The 21,939-nt window shown below is 42.3% G+C and overlaps 1 pseudogene; it reads right to left on the bottom strand.

Annotated features, from left to right (window-relative positions):
- Positions 1-287: 287 nt before the first annotated feature.
- On the bottom strand, positions 288-16,278 carry LOC128051011 (histone-lysine N-methyltransferase PRDM9-like; annotated as a pseudogene).
- Positions 16,279-21,939: the final 5,661 nt, after the last annotated feature.

Below are 21,939 nucleotides of genomic sequence, written 5' to 3'. Positions count from 1 at the left end.
TTGATCAATTAGTTCTGTGCTCATCATACTCTTTCTTTAAAAAAAAAATTATTTATTTATTTGGCTGTGCTAGGTCTTAACTGCAGCATGTGGAACCTAGTTCCGTTGAACATAGGTCTTGGCATTGGGAGCATGGAGTCTTAGCCACTGGACCACCAAGGAAGTCTCTCATCACACTCTCCGGGACTGTGATGGGTCACAGACCTCCTCTGAGGCCCCGTCAGAGCTGAGGTATGTGGTGGCTGCAGTAATCCTCCTGTGGCTAAGATGTGTTTATTGGTAATGATTCACTCACCCCCCCTAAAAGCACAGGGCTTCTCCCGTGTGTGTGTCCTCTGGTGTGTGATGAGACGTGACTTCTGACTGAAGCTTCACCCACACTCTCTGCCAACATAGGGCTTCTCCCCTGTGTCTGTCCTCTGGTGCTTGACGAGATGTGAATTCACACTGAAGCTTCACTCACACTCCCTGCAAACAAGGCTTCTGCCCTGTGTGTGTCCTTTGATGTGTGATGACAGTTGACTTCTTACTGAAGCTTCGCTCACACTCCCTGCAAAGACAGGGCTTCTCCCTTGTGTGTATCCTTTGGTGTGTGATGAGAGTTGACTTCCGACCGAAGCTTTGCCAACACTCCCTGCAGACATAGGGCTTCTCCCCTGTGTGTGTCCTCTGGTGCTTAATGAGACTTGACTTCTCACTGAAGCTTCACTCATATTCCCTGCAAACATAGGGATTCTCCCCTGTGTGTGTCCTCTGGTGCGTCATGAGACTTGATCTATCCTTAGAGCCTTATCCACAGTCTCCATACTTGACTCATAATTCTTGAGACTCCTTCCCCCATGAATAATTTGCCTGTGTCCTCTGGACTCACTTCCTTGCCTGTGCTGGGCTCTTCTCTCATTCTCTTGTGCACCCTGAAACCCCCCATTTGTCCTCTGGATGAGTAGGAAGAGGCCCTTGAAATCCTCCTCAGCCTTATGCTTTTCAGCAAAGGTTGGGGCTTTTCCTTGGACTCTCGACTCTCAGGTTTGTCACTCCAGCTGTGTAGATCAGAATATTGCTGCTGCTGATTTGGATTGCCTGGGCAGGGATCCTCTGGTTGGAGGCGGTCTCTTGCAGATGTTTTCAGGAGGATCTGAGAGGGGTGATTGCATTTGACATGTTGGCTCAAGAATTTCTGACTGGAGAAGGCCAGAGAGCAGGAGCACATGGGTGGATCTTGGGCTTTGGTTCTGCTGAAAGAGGAAGCTTTTGGTTAGGTAGCTGGTTTGTCATGGTAAGGCCTGCCCCACTAATCATCTTAGCGTTGACATGCAAGATCTGTCTCCCATCAAGTGTGTCTGGTTGGATCTCCTTGCAGTCCAAGGGACTCTCAAGAGTCTTCTCCAACATCACACTTCAAAAGCACAAATTCTTCTGTGCTCAGCTTTCTTTATAGTCCAACTCTCACATTCATACATGACTACGGGAAACACCATAGTTTTGAATAGACAACATTTATTGGCAAAGTAATATCTCTGCTTTTTAATATGCTGTCTAGGTTGGTCATAACTTTTCTTCCAAGAAGCAAGCGTCTTTTAATTTCATGGCTGCAGTCACCATCTGCAGTGATTTTGGAGCCCCTCAAAATAAAGTCAGTCACTGTTGCCACGTGTTTCCCCATCTATTTCCCATGAAGTGATGGGACCAGATGCCATATCTTAGTTTTCTGAATGTTGAGTTTTAAGCCAACTTTTTCACTCTCCTGTTCACTTTCATCAGGAGACTCTTTAGTTCTTCTTTGCTTTTTGCCATAAGGGTGGTGTCATCTGCATATCTGAGGTTATTGACATTTCTCCTGGCAATCTTGATTCCAGCTTGTGCTTCATCCACAGCATTTCTCATGATGTACTCTGCATACAAGTTAAATAAGCAGGGTGACAATATACAGCCTTGATGTACCCCTTTATCAATTTGGAACCAGTCTGTTGTTCCATGTCCAATTCTAACTATTGCTTCTTGACTTGCATACAGATTTCTCAGGAGGAAGGTGGTCTGGTAGTCCCATCTCTTGAAGAACTTTCCACAGTTTGTTATGATCCACACAGTCAAAGGCTTTGGCATAGTCAATAAAGCAGAAATAGATATTTTTCTGGAACTCTCCTGTTTTTTGATGATCCAACGGGTGTTGGCAGTTTGATCTCTGGTTCCTCTGCCTTTCTAAATCCAGCTTGAATATCTGGAAGTTCATGGTTTATGTACTGTTGAAGTGTGGCTTGGAGAATTTTGAGCATTACTTTGCTAGCATGTGAGATGAGTGCAGTAGTTTGAGCATTCTTTGGTATTGCCTTTCTTTGGGGTTGGAATGAAAATTGACCTTTTCCAGTCCTGTGGTTACTGCTGCATTTTCCAAATTTGCTGGCATATTGAGTGCAGCACTTTAACAGCATCATCTTTTAGGATTTGAAACAGCTCAACTGGAATTCCATCACCTCCACTAGCTTTGTTCATAGTGATGCTTCCTAAGGCCCACTTGACTTCGCATTCCCAGATGTCTGGCTGTAGATGAGTGAGCACACCATCGTGATTATCTGTGTCATGAAGGTCTTTTTTGTACAGTTCTCCTGTTTATTCTCGCCACCTCTTCTTAATATCTTCTGCTTCTGTTAGGTCCATACCATTTCTGTCCTTTATTGTGCCAATCTTTGCATGAAATGTTCCCTTGGTATCTCTAATTTTCTTGAAGAGATCTCTAGTCTTTCCCATTCTATTGTCTTCCTCTATTTCTTTGCATTGATCACTGAGGAAGGCTTTCTTATCTCTCCTTGCTATTCTTTGGAACTCTGCATTCAAATGTGTATATCTTTCCTTTTCTCCTTTGCCTTTCACTTCTCTTCTTTTCATAGCTATTTGTTAGGCCTCCTCAGACAACCATTTTGCCTTTTTGCATTTGTGTTTTTTGGGGATGGTTTTGATCATTGCCTCCTCTACAATGTCACGAACCTCCATCCATAGGTCTTCAGACACTCTGTCTATCAGATCTAATCCCTTGAATCTGCTTGTCACTTCCACTGTATAATTGTAAGGGATTTGATTTAGGTCATATGTGAATGGTCTAGTGGGTTTTGCCTACTTTCTTCAATTTCAGTCTGAATTTGGCAAAAAGGGGTTCATGATCTGAGCCACAGTCAGCTCCCAGTCTTGTTTTTGCTGACTGTATAGAGCTTCTCCTTCTTTGGTTGCAAAGAATATAATCAATCTGATTTTGGTATTGACCATTTGGTGATGTCCATGTGTAGATTTTGGTATTGACCATCTGGTGATGTCCATGTGGGTCTGGTTCAGTTCAGTTCAGTCACTCAGTAGTGTCTGACTCTTTGGGACCCCATAAGTCACAGCACACCAGGCCTCCCTGTCTATCACCAACTCCCGGAGTTCACTCAAACTCATGTCCATCGAGTCGGTGATGCCATCCAGACATCTCATCCTCTGTCATCCCCTTCTCCTCCTGCCCCCAATCCCTCCCAACATCAGGGTCTTTTCCAACGAGTCAACTCTTCACGTGAGGTGGCCAAAGTATTGGAGTTTCAGCTTTAGCATCAGTTCTTCCAATGAACACCCAGGACTGATCTCCTTTAGGATGGACTTGTTGGACCTCCTTGCAGTCCAAGGGACGCTCAAGAGTCTTCTCCAACACCACAGTTCAAAAGCATCAATTTTTTGGTGTTCAGCTTTCTTCACAGTCCAACTCTCACATCCATACATGACCACAGGAAAAACCATAGCCTCGACTAGACGGACCTTTGTTGGCAAAGTAGTATCTCTGCTTTTGAATATGCTATCTAGGTTGGTCATAACTTTCCTCCCAAGGAGTAAGCCTCTTTTAATTTTATGGCTGCAGTCACCATCTGCAGTGATTTTGGAGCCCCCAAAAATAAAGTCTGACACTGTTTCCACTGTTTCCCCATCTATTTCCCATGAAATGATGGGACCAGATGCCATGATCTTAGTTTTCTGAATGTTGAGCTTTAAGCCAACTTTTTCACTCTCCTCTTTCACTTTCATCAAGAGGCTTTTTAGTTCCTCTTCACTTTCTGCCATTATGGTGGTGTCATCTGCATATCTGAGGTTATTGATATTTCTCCCGGCAATCTTGATTCCAGCTTGTGCTTCTTCCAGGCCAGTGTTTCTCATGATGTACTCTGCATATAAGTTAAATAAGCAGGGTGACAATATGCAGCCTTAATGTACTCCTTTTCCTATTTGGAACCAGTCTGTTGTTCCATGTCCATTTCTAACTGTTGCTTCCTGACCTACATATAGGTTTCTCAAGAGGCAGGTCAGGTGGTCTGGAATTCCCGTCACTATCAGAATTTTCTACGGTTTATTGTGATCCACACAGTCAAAGGCTTTGGTCTGTGGGTCTGGTAAGATCTTTCTATTTTTAGTTCTAATCCTGTTATCTTAAAAATATATATTGTGGTAGTGTGGGTCTGGTAAGACCTTTACAGACTTGAGACATTCTTTTGATTTATTGTTAATAACCAATTGAAAAGTATATAGCTCCCTTGCTAAGACTAGCAAGGGGGCACTCTCCATTCCCTTTCTAATGTCTATGTCAGAAGCTTTTTCTGTCCCATTTCATACTTTAATATAACTCTGCTACACAAAAGCTCTTGAGTGATCAAGCCTGGTCCCTGGTCCTAAAGCTAAACATTCTTCTTCAGAGATCACGAATCCAACACTGTTCACCATAAGCTATCACTGCACCACACTCCTCTTCTGCTCACACTGATCTGAGGCACTTTTCCTGGACTGTTTTTCCTCAGAGAACCAGCCCCTGTCTGGTATTAAGCACATGCTACCCCAGAGCAGTAGTTCTGTCTGTTTCAGTGCATGGAGCCCTGTCTGACAATGAACTAAAACAGTGACTGAATGGAAATCAGTGTACACGTGTCACTTCTTAGAAATGTGGAGGAAATGAGGAAGAAACAGCTAAAGGTGAGAGAGCTGGTAAGTGCTAGAAAACTTGCTTTTTTGCCTCTAAGCCTTTCAGCAGAACATGATGTTACATACTTTTTGCATGCAATATTAAAAATTAGAATTAACATTTTTAATATAAATTTTTTTCCTAACAGTCATATGAAATGAAACAATTTCTGAGGCATTTTAATTGAGACTTCACTGACTTCAGACTGGATTGTACTCTGCTTTAGAGCTGGGCCAGGGAAGCTCCCCAGGATGGCGTAGGGTGCTGGAAGAGTGGTGGCGCTTACCTCTCCTGACTGTGAGCTCACTCTTACACCTGCTGCCCTACTTGATGCTGAGCTCCTGGCCATACTCATCCCTGTACCAGACCAGCAGCTCACAGCCTGGCCTGACCACCCAGCAGGTTCAGTAGAAGATCTGTCTGTGATACTGGAAGGCCACCAGATTCTGCTCCTCGTCGTCCTGGGCACAGTTCACATACTTGGGTTTGAGGTCGGAAAAGGGAAAGAAACCACAGATAACGAGTTCCTTCCACCTGTCAGACCCACACCCAGCTCCTCGCCTTCAGGCTCTGAGGCCATCACTGCCCCCACCAGCCCTCTTGGGGACCTTCTGTTCACACCTTTGATCATGTCGTGTGAATTCCTATCTTCAGATTCTGTTTCTTTTCCTCTTACTGGCTGGAATGCTTTTCTCTTCTTACCTAATTAGCCATTTTCCAGAGCCCAGTTCCAGACTGGTCTCCACCTAGACTGGTCATAAGACTGGTGACCTCTAGCTCCTCTAAACTCTAAATTAAGTTCTCTTGTATTCCACAGAACTTGGTGCTTCTAGGCTAGCAAGCACCCCTCAGCATTCACCCCAGCCTGCCTTCTCTCCCGAGGCTTTTCTACAGTCTCCCCGTGTGTATTCAGGGTCCCATTCACTTGTGCCCCCTGCCCCATGGAAACTTGAAGAGCATTCTGACTTAGCTCGAGACACAGAACAATAATAGTTTATTCACTTTCTGCCTCCCCTGATGAAAGAAGAGGCCCTCAGAAAAAGGCCCTGCTCATAGCCATCCTGCCTCACATTCCTTCCCAGGCCTCAGGGCCCACTTCTCGCTGGAACTGAGCCTGGGGAGGTTGCTTCTCTCATGGACTCAAGATCCCCCATGGTAGGTTATCCTGGGACTGTGAAGTTCTTCAAAAATAGAAAAATTCAAGTTACATATTCCTAAGATCAATTGTTTAATGTCTGTCTGCAGTAAGTATTCTAAAAGGACATGGGTTGTGTGTAATGAACTTCAGTAATGAACTCCACTGTTTAAAATGGAACATAGAAAGTGCTTGGTTAAGTGTTAATTAGGTGAGTTAAAGTGTCCCTGGTGAATCCAGACTTCTCAAGTTGCTTTCAAGTACCTCAGTTTTGTGCAGCATAGAGATTTATATTTTGAGGGCATATACTATATTTCTATTTCTTTCTTTCTAATGTCTTTTATAATGAAAGAGCATGTTATGGAGGAAAAAGAGGAAAGAAGATGTGAAAGCTATTGAGGGAGGCAGGTTGGGAGAGGAAAGGGCTAGGGGCTTGAGGGAGGAGCATCCTCTAGAACCTGCAGACTCATCGCATTCACCTCATCCAGTTGGTCCCTTCCATCCACATACTCATAGCAGTTTCTCCCTTTGGTGATCTGAGTGTCAGAAAAAGACTTAAAAGCTTACTTCTCTCTCTCTTTTTATTTTTTGGCGGGAGGTAATGGAATCCCTCTGCTGTCATCAGTGCTGTTCAGCCTGCATGGATTCAACTGCCAGTTGTGACCACGTGGTAAGCTCCTTATCATCACCTCCAAGTCTGAGTCTATTGGTCCACTCAGGGCAAGGGCCCCACATGGGAGGAGCCACTTCTGTGTGCCTGTACTACTGTGCTGCTCCCAGCTCTCCTCTGATCTTTAGATAAAAGTCCTGTGTTCATGCACAGTGCACACAGTACACAGAGCTGACTGTGTCATCACCATCCACAACCTCGCATGTAGACGTGAGGTCCCCGCCTCCCCACCCTGCCACACAGCAATTGGAGGTCAGAGAACAGGGGAAGAGGGGGGTTTCTCACCAGCCAGGAGTATCTGCTACTGGTGGCCTCTTCATCGTCTGTAATCTGGCCCTTGTAGGGGCCAAAGTGCAGGCCCAGCGGCAGATCAGATGCCTTGTTCCACACTCTAAGCCCAGCCTCAGGGATGCCTGATGGTCTGATACTTAACCCAGGGCTGAGCAGGTGGCATGCCCCTTCTCCACTACACAGTCCTTTACAAAGGTAGGGGGCCCGTGAGCAGCACAGCTGTTGATGAAGTTCTGACACTTCTCACAATCTGGAGGTGAGAGCAACAGGGATGAGGGGAGGTATAGTGATGTTGCTGGTCATAAAGACCTTCAGAAAGAACCAGGATGCTCAGGGCATTTAGCCTTGATCCTGTACCCCGTGTCATAGAGGAAGAGGGTGACTGGGGGACCAAATGGTGAGGTGAGATTATTGTTCCAAGGCCTTGTCTGTGAATGGGCCAGTGGGGTCACTCACACAGGTAGTTGTCATCCTGGGGGTCACTGACCTCTTGGTACACATGGCCCTTTCTTTTTTGTAGACTGTACATCTTCATTTCAGTCTCCTTTCTTCTGAGTTCTAAGATGGAGAAGAGAAGCTGAGCAAGGCTGGTGGGGTCTGGAGAGTTAGTCGCTATTTTATCAGAAAGTGTGTGATCTCCCACCTGTCCATCTATACAATATATTAAATTTTTTTTACATTTATTAAAAATTTTTAAATTTACTTATTTTTATTTTTTAGTGTTACATTATTTATTAATTGGCCAAGCCACATGGCATGTGGGATCTTAGTCCCCTGACCAAGAATGGAACCCATGCTTCCTGCAGTGGAAACATGGAGTCTTAACCACTTAACCACCAGGAAATCCCTTCTCTATACTTTATCTCCCTTTAACTACTGGTTCAGACAGGCCGAGGCTCCACACTGACCACAGATGCCCAGTTCAGTGTTAGCTTCCTGTACTTCCCGTTGGTAGGTTTACCCTCCCAACCTTCTTATTTAGAAAATAGTTCACTGACATATCTGCTCAGAAAATATATGTTGAGGGCACATATATTTATGCCCAGAGGCCTAACAAAGCATGGTCCCTTTCTGGATTTTTTGAACAACTTGTCTGTGTCAACACTTTTATATTTAATGTAATGCTTGCAAACACTGTATGAATTATGTATTCTTATCTTCACTTTACCGATGAGCAATCAGGACCTCAGAAAATGTATAAGGTTTTCCCATGGCCCTAGTGCTAACTTCAGGTCTCAGATCAGTCCAGCTTAAACCTATGCCTACCCAAAGTCCACCCGACATACCCATGCCATAATTATTAGCCTTTCTATGGGAATTAAAGGAACTAAACTCCCCAAATTATTTTCTCCTACCCACTTTTTTTCTGGGGTGCTGTTCAGAGGTACTTGCTTCTCTGGGAGGGGGCACTGGTTTCTGGGCCTGCTTAGAGCCACTTGTCAGCAATTTTGCGGCTCCCAGCAATTCCTTCATAGATTCATTACTTAATGGCACCCTGGACATTCCCTTCTGTATAAGAGTCGCATAGTAAAGGACAACATTCATTTCTTTAGTTCTTTAGGACTTTATGAAGTGTTTTTACATGTATGACTTTAGTTAATACTTTGACAATTCTTGGAATTATCCGGTGCGACTGTGTGTATGTGTGTGTGTGTGAACACTGCAGTGTAAATAAAGGACTTAAATGGATAGTGAATCAAAACTAGAACTCATATATATATATATTTTTTAGAACTCATATCTTAATGTTCTGTCACTTCACTTTTCTCCATGAAAGTGAGAGCAAGGCAGGGAGAATAGCTGGAGAATCAACAAGGTCAGGGAAATAAGGGGGTAAGGGTCATAGGGAAAACCGGGGGCATTTTCTATTCAATAGTGGCCGTTTGATGGACGAGGAAGTGTGGAAAAGTAGAGGGGACAAAACACATCTGGAAAATGAGGTTACAAAGCAATGAGATTGGGAAGAGAAAAGACAATTGGCAGAAACATACCTAGACAATATGAGCTGAAAATTGCAGGTTGCCACATGCTAGAGACAATGTCCGGAATTAAAGTAGCTGGTGCCATCATTTCTGCTTGAACAAGGCTGTACAATTAGCTGGTTCTCCTTAGTTTCCTGATCCATAAATTGGTATACATGCTAATTCTTAATGTTACAGTGGACATGAAATTTAATAACATTCAACAAATTGTTGTATGAGCTTAATACAGTATGAATGTGAGAGTCCATTCCTGCCATCAGTTTACACCCTCAACTGGTTCTGTATTTGCAGTCTAGCTCACGGATACTATCTTCAGCATTCCTTGATCTTCTTACATCTAGATGAATATTTAAATGTGGAGTCACTCACTCAGAAAACATTTAGGGGGCCCAGGGGGCTTTGAGCTGGGCCTGGACTTCGGAGAATTAACGGTATGGGTTACGCTCTCAAAGCTCATGAATCAGGGGCAGGCTAAACAAATGATTCCAAACACTAAAGTTTCCTAATCAGAGCTCAGAGAAAGGAGTTGTTACGACCTCCTTCAAGAAAGAGCATTTGAAATCAGTTCCAGATGATGAGTTTCTACTCAAAAGGAAGGGGGTAACCTATGTGAAGTCCTTCAGTTATTTTCTTATTTGTTGTTTTTCAGTTATCAAACCTGAGTTTGTCAGGGTTGTAAGCTGATTCCTCTTATTGGAGTAGGAAGATCTGAGGCTGGGGATGCTATCTCCTTCTTCATGTTGGACCATCCACTCTATAAATTGCCCAATATATCTGTAAGCTTCCCTTAGTCAGATGTCCTAGCATATCTCTCATTTTACCACAGCACCAAAGAACTGAGGTTGAAACCATCCCTCAGATGAATGATATAAAGATGTATAAATAAGAGAGTGTAAACTTTATAGAACTATGGAAGTTTTAATAGGCTTATAAGGGGTTTAGAGAAGGCACTTTGGATTAGATTGCACTACCAGTGATACTGTGATCTCAGGCATATAATCAAACATTTCTTTACCTCAGTTTCTTGATCTATAATGGTCATAGTTGCAGTACCTACCTGTAGGTACTGTAGGATTGTTTTAAGGTTTAAGTAAGTTTATTCATGTAAAATGCTTAAAGTCTGAAATATTGTGAAAATAATATAATAATAGAACAGCCCACTATTGTTGCTGTTCTTACTAACTATAAAAATGGTGATGATATCAGACATTGTGCTAAAGACTCACAAAAGGAAAGCAGCAGTTTCTAGGATCTTTGCATATTCTCCTACTCTTACCTGTGATTGCATCCATGAGAAGGATTTTCTTGTCAACAGAATTTGGGAGATACCTTCTGATGTTTACTGTGCTTCACTCTAAAGGCCATCCAAGAAGGTTTTCCTAAAAAATGATGAGAATCAGTGTTTTGGTTGGTAAATACTTCCAAACTCTGGGCATTCTAATTAAGGACAAGAATTCTGAGCCAGAGTATGACAAGGACAAGGATTACCAAAGGAAGAATGGAAAATGATTTCTGTATCATTAACTCCTATGCTTCCACTGTGAGCATCACATAATTTTCTTAAAATCAAAAAAGACAAAACTTCATCTGTGCTTCATCTGATGTTCATAAAATGTCTAACAAATTTACTAGCCTTTCATGACAAAGATACTCAACAAACTTGGAATAGAAGGAAGTGACCACAATATAATAAAGGTCATATATGAAAAGTCTACCTCTAACATATTAATCAATGAAAAGCTGAAAACTTCTAAGATCAAGAAAAAAAGGCAAGTATGCCAACTGTCAACACTTCCGTTCAACAAAATATTAGAAGTCCTAGCCAGAGCATTAGCTTAGGAAAGGAAACAAAAGTCTTCCAATTTGGAGAGAAAGAAGTAAAATTATGTCTGTTCACAGAGGACATGATTTTACATGTAGAAAATCTTTAAAATTCCACACAAAAACCTGCACAGAAAATTGCAGGATACAAAATCAACATTCAAATATCTTTCCATGCACAAACGATGATTCCAAAAAAAAAGAAAAAAAAAAGAAAACAGTCCTATTTATTTTTAATTTTTTTTAAAGCTATAGTCAAGAGCTAAGTTTAAATTAAAAAAATTATTTATATTTATTTATTTGTGCCAGGTCTTTGTTGTGGCATGTGGGATCTTCAGTTGCAGCATGTGGGATCTGGTTCCCTGGCCAGAGATTGAACCCAGGTTCCCTGCCTTGGAAGTGTGGAGTCAGCCACTGGCCCACCAGGGAAGTCCCAACAATCTTATTTATAATAGCATCAAAAAGAATGAAATAATTAGGAGTAAACTTAAGGAGATGGAAGACTTATACACTGAAAACTACAAAGTATTGCTGAAAGGAATCTGATAAAAGTAAATAGAAAGGCATCCCATGTATATGGATTTGGAGTCTTAATATTATTAAGCTGTTCATACTACCCAAAGCAATTTAAAGATTCAATGCCATTCCTATTAAAATCCCAAATGGGATTTTTTTCAGATATAGAAAAATCCATCCTACAGTTAATATGGAATCTCAGAGGACACCAAAACAATCTTAGAAAGAAGAGCAAAGCTGGAGACCTCTGATTTCAGTAAGCAAAAGAGTGTGGTACTGGAATAAAGTGTGTGCTTTGTTATTCAGTCGTGTCTGACTCTGTGACACTTTGGGCTGTAGCCTGCCAGGCTTCTCTGTCCATGGGATTTTGCAAGCAAGAATACTTGAGTGGATTGCCATTTCCTTCTCCAGGGCATCTTCCTGACCCATGGGTTGAACTCATGTCTCCTGCACTGCAGGCGGATTCTTTACCTGCTGAGCCACTGGGGAAGCCCACTGGCATAAAGACAGACATATCAATCAATGGAACAGAACAGACATCTAGAAATAAACAGAAATAAACTCTTGGATACATGGTCTAATGATCTTCATCAAGGGTGTCAAGACAATGAGGAATGCTTAATCCGGGTAACAAATGGTACTGAGGAAACAAAATATACACATGCAAAATAATGAAGATCTTACATCATGAAGAAAAATCAACTCAAAATAGACTAAAGACCTAAATGTAAGACTTGATAAAACTTTTAGAAGAAAACAAGGGTGAAGCTTCACAACATTGAATTGGCAATGATTTCTTAGATATGATACCAAGTGTACAAATATTAATAACAAAGTAAAAATAGATAAATGGGACTACAGTAAACTTAAAACTTCTGTGCAGCAAAGGACACAGTGAACAGTGACAAGGTAACCTACAGAATGGTAGAAAATATTTGTAAAATACATATCTGATAGAAAGTGAAAGTGTAGTTGTTCAGTCATGTTCGACTCCTTGCGACCCCATGGACTGTAGCCTGCCAGGCTGCTCTGTTCATGGGATTCTTCAGGCAGAATACTGGAGTGGGTTGCCATTTCCTTCTCCAGGGGATCCTCTCAACCCAGCGATTGAACTTGAGTCTCTAGAACTGCAGGCAAATTCTTTACCATTTGAGCAACTAGCCCATTCTACATATCTGATAAGGGGTTAATAAGTACGCACCAATATGAAGGCTGCCTATAAGCCAGGAAGAGAACTTGATTGGCCATGATGGCATCCTGATATCAAACTCCCATGCTCCAGAATTGTACGAAAACAAATTTCTGTGGTTAAAGCAATGCAGTCTGTTTTGTTATGGCAGCCTGAACTGACTAACACAGTAGGAGAAGGAATTGAATAGACATTTCTCCAAAGATATGCAAATGGCCAACAAACCAATGAAAGATGCTCAATATTACTAATCAATAAAGAAATACAAATTAAAGCCACAATGGAAATTATCTCATACCTTTTATGATGGCCAGTATGAAAAAAGAGACAATAGCAAGTTGTAAGGATATGAAGAAATTGGAACCCTTACACACTATTGTTGGAAATGTAAAATGTTGCAACCTTTAGAGTAAACAGTATGGAGTTTCCTCAGAAAGTTAGAAACAGATTGCTATGTGATCTAGCAATCCAATTCCTGCGTATATATCCATGAAAAATTGAAAACAAGATCCTGAATAAATATATGCACATTTATGGTCACTGTAGCATGATTCGCAATTGGCGAGATGTAGAAGCAACCTAAATCTTCATTAGTGGATAAACAGATAAAGATTATATATAAAATATACCTCATATATTTTATATACACATGCACACAATGGAATATTTTTCAGCCTTAACAAAGAATGAAAAAAAAAAAAGAATGAAATTCTGTCATATGCTACATCAGGGGTGCGCCTTGAGGATAATATGCTAAGTAAAATGAACCAATCAATAAAAGACAAATATTGCATGATTCCACTTATACGAGGTATATAAATTAATCAAATTCATGGAAATGGAAAACAGAATTGTGGTTGCCAAGGGCTATGCGGAGGAAGAAATGGAGAATTGTCGCTCAATGGATATTGTTTCAGTCATGCAAGGTGAAAAAGTTCTATAAATTTGTTGTACAACAATGTGTATATAGTTAGCAGTAGTGTGCCATACACTCAAAAATTGTTAAGAGTGTAAATAAAGATTTGTAGAGGTATGGTGAACCATGGGGTATGTGTTCCCTGTGAAGAATCTCTTTTCATGTCAAAACCTTTGCAGACAACCAAATGTTTGGTTTTCATCTCTCTTACACTAGTTTTAGTAACCTAAGGGAACATATAGACTTCCCTGGTGGCACAGTGGATGAGAATCTGCCTGCCAGTGCAGAGGACACAGGTTCGATCCCTGGTCTAGGAAGATTCCATATGCTGTGGGGCAACTAGGCCTGTGTGTCACAACTACTGAGCCTGTGTGCGCTCTGCAATGAGAGAAGCCATTCAACACAAGCAGAGAAGGCCCATGCACAGCAGCGAAGACCCAGCACAGCCAAAAACAAATAAATAATAAAAAAGAATCTAGGAGAACAGAAATCCATAGATGGAGAATCACAGAACTAATCTAAATTGTTTTCTCCAGTCTAGGCAGATAAACTCTTCTAAACTCTTTACTCTGAGCAGCAGAAGAGGAAGTCAGCTGCTCACTTCTATTTTATAATGAGTGTACTTCATTTTATTTACCTGATGCTATCTCCGGTCAGTGAAATGTGGAAAGATCAGGGAGACTACATAGTTATCTCAAACCCTTTCCCAGAATCAAGACAAATAATTAAGTTCACCACAGGGTAAGAAGATCATGTGGTGTGTTTTTACATACATACATAAATAATGTATCTTGACGTAATGGTAATCATTTCCTCTTCTAAGAGATTTACTCCAATAACCAAATTATTATGCGATTAGTATGAAAAAGTTCTTTGGTGAATTTATAGTCTAAGTATGGTTTCTTTAATTGCCCTTTCATTAGGAATGTTTAGCAAAAATAATCAGTTTTAAAAAGAAAAAGAATGATAAAATTTAAAGATAAAACTATTGAGAATTATACTGAAAAACCTATACATCCACTTCCTTCATTCAGGCTTATGTCAATATTCTGCCTCTTCAGATCTTTTAATTTCCAGTTCAGAATTAAAAACAAAAACAAAATAAAAACAAACAAAAAACTAACCAAGACATAGTGAAGCCACCTGTCAGCCCTTACTCCTCTGGCGCTGAATTTGGTACTTCTTATTCACATTTAGATTTTTAAATATTCACCATTTTTCACTGTATAAATAATACATATAATTTTTCCAACAAAAGATCTCATATTTATTACTGAGCCAAAGGACTAGCGCAGAAACACTGACACAAAGAGAAAAATAATTTTTTCAATTAAACAAATGGATACATTAGTGATGTTTTCAGAGTGATATCGTAAGATGCAAGTGACCCTGACACAGCATAAATATGTGTGCCACCTCATGTGTGGCTCTGTATAGACCTAGTTTGGTTCTTTTGCAATGTCCTCTTTTTGTTTTATTACCAGTTTTCATTCAAATGCATTGAGGAATGGGATGATTCTGCTTTTGTTTCTTGGCCAGGAATCACTTGATCCTGAAAGTCTTGTGAGAAGAGCTGGTGAGGAGCAGAGTCAACTGCACATACAATGGCAGAGAAGGGGAGGCTAATTATATTACATATTTAAAAACTTCATATGAATAGTCTCATACTGTATAATACAGTGCTTTGCATCTTGCTAGTTGGCTGAATATTATATTTTCTTTGCTAAGGCCTGAAATGCAGCTGAGACCTAAACCCAGGTTGGTTTCAGGAAGATACCTCTAAATCCTCCTGGCCCCTCACCTTGCTGCCTTGGTGTCCATTCTTCATCAGAATCCTCAATGTCATCTACCTGGGGTTTAATGACTTGTCTGCGGTGATGCATGAAAGGTGGTCAAGGGGCTCTGAGACCTGGAAAGAAGCAAAATTTTTGCTCTAAGAAAGAGGAACAAAGCATAGAGGCAAATGGAAAGTGTCACAAAGTCAGGGCAATTAGTAGGATGGGCTGGGAGAATCTAGGACAAAGGAAGAGGTGAGCTCTGCACTGCCAGGGCCAGACCTACACTGATACAAAATAAAAATTTCCTCCAGGTTCGTCTCCACATAAGGGAACTGTGCGTAGATGAAGCCACCTAAGAGAGGGCCAAGTTAACACTGAGGCTGAAGACCTGTTTCATGTTTCCTAGGCTCACAGGCACCCAGCATTTCCTGTTACCTATAGTAATCAGTGCTTCATAGTTTCTTTTCACATTCCTGTATCAGATTTTTTCCTATTCTCCCATCTCTGCCCATTCTTCCTTGGAGAATTATATGGAAATGTCTTTGAAATCATCTTTGGCCTAAAGAAAATAATAGATTTAATCAGTGACTTACTAATATAAGCTCAAACCTTAGAGCTGGGCCTTCTCCTCCACCTTGTATGCAGGGAGAAGCCTGAAGCTACTTGGTCTCTGTGAGACAGGCATGAAAACTTTCCTTCCTGACTGTGTCCTGCTTAACTGAGCATTTCCCTAACTCTCCCTGGACACAGAGCAGTCCATGATGCTAGTGTCCTGTTCCACCCCACTATACCCCACTGTCTCAGACAGGACATGGCACTCCCTTACTGTGTACACTGACAGAGAAGTTCACTCAGTGGTGCAGGCAAGCAGTCTGTGGTCCTTCAGGGACCAGCTCCGTGTCCTTCCTATAGAGCTGGCTTAGAGCCCTCTCCACCTCTCACCATGGGCTTCCACTCTGTTCTCCCTGCATCTCCCTCAGTCCTCTCCTTCAGGGACCTGTTGGAGCTCATGGCCCTGGGACTGCCTCAAGGCCGAGGTGCCTGTGGAAGGAGAAGATGCTGAGATAGCCCAGACCACTGTCTAGACCCAGGTCTGTTTGCCTTGGGTGGAGTGTCCAGGGCAAGAAGGTGCGGGGAAAGTCAGGGTAGGGGTTGGTGGGATGGACTGATCCTGACTGGCCGTGACAGAGTAGCCTAATGTGAACTAGATTTGGTTTCTTTGGTTCCCCTACAACTCAGCCTCTCTAAGGAAAGGCACCCAGAAGGACGTGTCTGTGGGTGATGGAGGGAATTCTGAGGAGACCTGGAAGCCCCTAACTGCTGGACTGGCATCTGGCTGAAACCAGGGCTCTGTTCCAGTGTGGGAGAGGGAATATTTCTCCAAGAAGGGTTTTGGGGCTCTCTGCCTGGGGACTCTGGGAAATCTGGACATAACGTTGGTTCTACTTATAAGGGACAAATTGCTCAGCTTGAGATCTGGGTCACAATGGGCTGAGGGAAGTGGGGTTCCTCAGACGGAGGGGATTGGGGGTCTTTTCGCTGATGTAAAGTGAGCAGCTTGAGAGAACTTGGGATCTTTGAGGCTAAGGAAATCAGGGTTCTCTCAAGCTAAGGAGCTCTGGGGTCTCTCATTAAGGGGCTGTAGGTCTCCGAAATGCAGGACAGTTGGGAGTCTTGAGGATGAAGGGATTGAGTGCCTCTGAGTTGGGGAAATTTGGTCTCTCTGCGGGTGCTATTTTTAGGATGCCTCAGGCTGAGGGGAATTGGGATTCCTCTAGGTATTTGGGGGTCTCAGCACTACAGGATTCAGTGTTTCTGAGGGTGAAGGGACTTGTGAAGCTGACAAGACGCAAGTTCCCTTCAGGTTAGAACCCGGGTTCCTAAAAACTGACGGGATTTGGGGCAGTGGCACCCCACTCCAGTACTCTTGCCTGGAAAATCCCACTGACGGAGGAGCCTGGTAGGCTACAGTCCATGGGGTCGCTAAGAGTCGGACAAGACTGAGCGATTTCAGTTTCACTTTTACTTTTCACGCATTGGAGAAGGAAATGGCAACCCACTCCAGTGTTCTTGCCTGGAGAATCCCAGGAACGGGGAAGCCTGGTGGGCTGCCGTCTATAGGGTCGCACAGAGTCGGACAAGACTGAGGCGACTGAGCAGCAGCAGCAGCAGCCGCCTGGAATTTGAAGAGTTCAGGCTAAGTGTTTACGAAGGTTTCGCATGGAGCGTTCCCGTCAGTCTCCCCGCTGTCCTCCAGCGCTGCCCACCTCGGCCCGGCGCTCGCTCGGAGCTGGGAGGCGTCCAGTCCTCCTCGGCTGAGGCGAAGGGAAGGGCGAGGAGCCGGCTCGTACACCTCTCTGGCACCAGCCACCAACCTGAGCTGCGACCGAAGCAGTCCGTCCCTTCAATAGGCGCGGGGAAGGTGAGGAGCGCGCAGAAGGTCCCGCCCCACCGCTCGGGGATTGGCTGCTCTGGGTCCCCAGCGTTGTCTGTCAAGAGGCCTCCAGCGCGCAGGCGCATCTTGGCAGATTTCATCGCTAGTTTTCTCCACCTGCCTTTAGGCGTTGCGTTTTAGTTCTGGAGCCTCAAGTGGGCGGTGCGGCCTTAGCCTGGATGTTTTCTTCCAGTGCCTTGAGCTAGAATCTTGGCTCCACCAGACCGTAGTCCTGCTCCTGAACTTTCTCTTATGCTCACCGTTGCCCTGCCTTGTAAAATCCAGTTTTGGCTCTAAGAACTGTGTATGATGAGTACTGCTTTTTTCAGGGGAAAATGGCGTAATTAACTAAATTCTGATGAGACACAAGAGGAACCACATATGGTCAAAGATTTAAACGCAACGAATGGAATAATGAGAATATTAGAAAAAATTTGGAGGATTTTTAACCGCAAAGTAGAAGTTGGCACTGCTGAGTAATCTGTATGTTTAATGTAGGTATTAAAAGACTTCAGAAATGAGATATAAATAAAACCCCAAAGTGTTTTCCATGAAGGGAGGCATCCAGTAGGAGGACAGTGGATCCACAGAGGTGAGTTTGCTTGACACCTACTGGCTTCACAAGATAAAATAGGGATACTTTCTGGCCCTTACCTAGCTTTACTCATAGAAAAATAACATTATTTTCATGTATTGGAAGCAAGACGACTAACTGAAGAAATTATTATCAAGTGGGGCCAAGAGTGCTGGTTGGGAGTCTGGATGGAGAGATGTTACCAGAAAAGTGGGTTTGCCTCTTGGTGGGTGTTGAGCCAGAAGGTACAACCCAGCCAAAGCTCGTGGGAAGGAAAGGTGTATTACTTGCAGAAGTATGGAGAACACCAGGGAACTTTCCAGAGCAGTGTCTCTCCAAACTGCAAAGTTAGGGAAGCTTTAATCTATGGGAACAGGCATGTTCAGGCTTCCGTGGTGGCTAAGACGGTAAAGAATCTGCCTGCAGAGCAGGAGACCCGGGTTCGATCCCTGGTTTGGGAAGATCTACAGGAGGAGGACCGGGCTACCCACTCCAGTATTCTTGCCTGGAGAATCCCATGGACAGAAGAGCCTGGTGGTCCATGGGGTCACAAAGGTTCTGACACGATTGAGTGACTGAAACTTTCAGTTTACAGGCATGTTCATGAAAGGCTTTGGGCCAGTGATAGAGCCCAAGCTTCAGTTGATTGAAGCCTTGAGTCAGAACAGTCACCATCAGCATCCCTTACATTCCAGCTGGCCTAGTCTTGATATAGATATCTATTCTTCTTCATATTCTTTCCTCTTATGGATTATTATAAAATATTGAGTGTAGTAGTCTACACTATACAGTAGGTTCTTGTTGATTATCTGTTTTACTTTAAGTTTTTAAAATGTTGATTTTATTTATTTTATTTATGTTTTTGGCTGTGCTGTGTCTTTGTTGCTATGCATGGGTTTTCTCTAGTTGCAGCAAGTGGGGGCTACTCTTTGTTGTGGTGCGAGGGCTTCTCTTGTGGTGGCTTCTCTTGTGGTGGAACACAGGCTCCAGGGCTTGTGGGCTTCTGTAGCTGCGGCACATGGGCTCAGCAGTTGTGGCTCACAGTATCTAGAGCATAGGCTCAATAGTTGAATGAGAAGCCCTCACACTGCAATGAGGAGAAGCACCTGCTCTTCTCAACTAAAGAAAAGTCCACACAGCAAGGAAGACCTAGTACAGCCAAAAATAGGTAATAAATAAATAAAATTATAAAACAACAACAACATCAGAAACCCACAAAAGTCAGAGCTAATATCAGATAGCTCAGTAATTAGGTCCGGTTGTCTCTGGTTTATCACACTGCAGCCTTCTTTCTGAAATGCAAAAAGAAAGAAAACTGCAAGGGGTGGTCTGCAGTAAAAGTAAGCACCAAGATGTAAGTAGAATGGAGTTAAAGGATAATTGATGCAAGATGTAGCTCATGCAGGGTTAGGGAGCAGAAAAGCAAGCTTAGTTGCAGACTATAGATTAGGAACAGTGAAGTAAAATCTTGGAGGGATCAGGCCTGCTCATTGTTCTTTTTATCTTCTTTGTTCTCAGGAAAGAAAAGAAAATTGTTCCTCTTTTTTCCTTTTCACTGCAACACTGATAGAAGCAACTTAGACCAGGAGTGGCCTTCAGGAGCCCAGCTTCATTCTCTCGTTCTTTTATAAAAGCACGGTGTCAGAGTTTGAGACACCTCCAGGAGAAAAACAGAAGTTTAATAGCTCCAAAATCACTGCAGATGGTGACTGCAGCCATGATGTTAAAAGACGCTTGCTCCTTGGAAGAAAAGTTGTGACCAACCGAGACAGCATATTAAAAAGCAGAGACATCACTTTAATGACAAAGGTCCATCTAGTCAAAGCTATGGTTTTTCCAGTAGTCATGTATGGATGTGAGAGTTGGACTATAAAGAAAGCTGAGCACTGAAGAATTGATGCTTTTGAGCTGTGGTGTTGGAGAAGACTCTTGAGAGTCCCTTGGACTGCAAGGAGATCCAACCAGTCCATTCTAAAGGAGATCAGCCCTGGGTGTTCTTTGGAAGGACTGATGCTAAAGCTGAAACTCCAATACTTTAGCCACCTCATGCAAAGAGTTGACTTATTGGAAAAGACTGATGCTGGGAGGGATTGGGGGTGGGAGGAGAAGGGGATGACAGAGGATGAGATGGCTGGATGGCATCACCGACTCGATGGACACGAGTTTGATTGAACTCTGGGAGTTGGTGATGGACAGGGAGGCCTGGCATGCTGTAGTTCATGGGGTCGCAAAGAGTCAGACATGACTGAGCGACTGAACTGAACTGAATAATGAGCGAAGTTGAGCATCTTTTCATGTGTTTGTTAGCCATCTGTGTGTCTTCTTTGGAGAAATGTCTGTTTAGGTCTTTTTCCCACGTTTTCATTGGGTTGTGTGTTTTTCTGGCGTTGAGTTGTACAAGCTGCTTATATATTTTGGAAATTAATCCTTTGTCAGTTGTTTCATTTGCTATTATTTTCTCCCATTCTGAGGGTTGCCTTTCACCTTGCTTATAGTTTCCTTTGCTGTGCAAAAGCTTTTGTGTTTAATCAGATCCCACTTGTTTACTTTTGTTTTTATTTCCATTATTTTAGGAGATGGGTCATAGAGGATCTTGCTTTATGTCATCAAGTGTTCTGCCTATGTTTTCTTCTAAGAGTTTTATAGTTTCTGGTCTTACAGTTAGGTCTTTAATCCATTTTGAGTTTTATCTTTGTGTATGGTGTTAGGAAGTGTTCTAATTTCATTCTTTTACATGTAGCCATCCAGTTTTCCCAGCACCATTTGTTGAAGAGGCTGTCTTTGCCCCATTGTATATTCTTGCCTCCTTTGTCAAAAATAAGGTACCCATCGGTGAATGGGTTTATTTCTGGGCTTTCTATCTTGTTTTATTGGTCTATATTTCTGTTTTTGTGCCAGGACCATACTGTCTTGATGATTGTAGTTTTGTAGTATAATCTGAATTCAGGAAGGTTGATTCCTTCAGCTCCATTCTTCTTTTTCAAGACTGCTTTGACTATTTGGGCTCTTTTGTGTTTCCATATGAATTGTGACATTTTTTGTTCTAGTTCTGTGAAAAATGCCATTGGTAATTTGATAGGGATCACATTCTATTTCTTCTTGAATCAGTTTTGGTGTGAGAATTCCCTGGAATTTGTTCATTTTTTAGATTATCTGTTGATATAAAATTATATTGACAGATATTCTCTGTGAATCTTTTATATTTCTATACATTCACTAGTAATGGACACAAATTCATTTATTATTTTGAGTAATTGAACTTTCTTTTTTCTTGGTCAGTGTATGTAAAGCTTTGTAATTTGTGTGAATCTTGGGAAAGAATCCATTTTTTTCCCATGTTTTTCTCTCTCCTTTACTTCATTCATATCCTTCAGAAATAGTATTTCATTCCATATGATAGATCAGTATTTCATATTTTCCCAGTACTTTACAGTGTAATATTAGGCTGTTGATATCATAAGTTTGAAAGAAATAAAACTGTATTTGAGATAAAGAACATGGCTTCTTATCATAAATGCCATGATCAATAATTGATAATTAACATTTCCCATCTTGCTACAGAATCAGTTGAAATGATACTAACATGTCATATGTTGATTCCAAATCTGTCAAATCCATCAAAGCAGTGGTGGCACAACAGTCGTGAGCTCCCTGGAGGGACATC

This window comes from Budorcas taxicolor, chromosome 7 (genome assembly GCF_023091745.1).
Source record: "Budorcas taxicolor isolate Tak-1 chromosome 7, Takin1.1, whole genome shotgun sequence".
In the NCBI taxonomy this organism is placed as follows: domain Eukaryota; kingdom Metazoa; phylum Chordata; class Mammalia; order Artiodactyla; family Bovidae; genus Budorcas; species Budorcas taxicolor.
The sequence above is the reverse complement of the archived record's forward strand: the minus strand, read 5'-3'. Positions and strand labels throughout refer to the sequence as shown.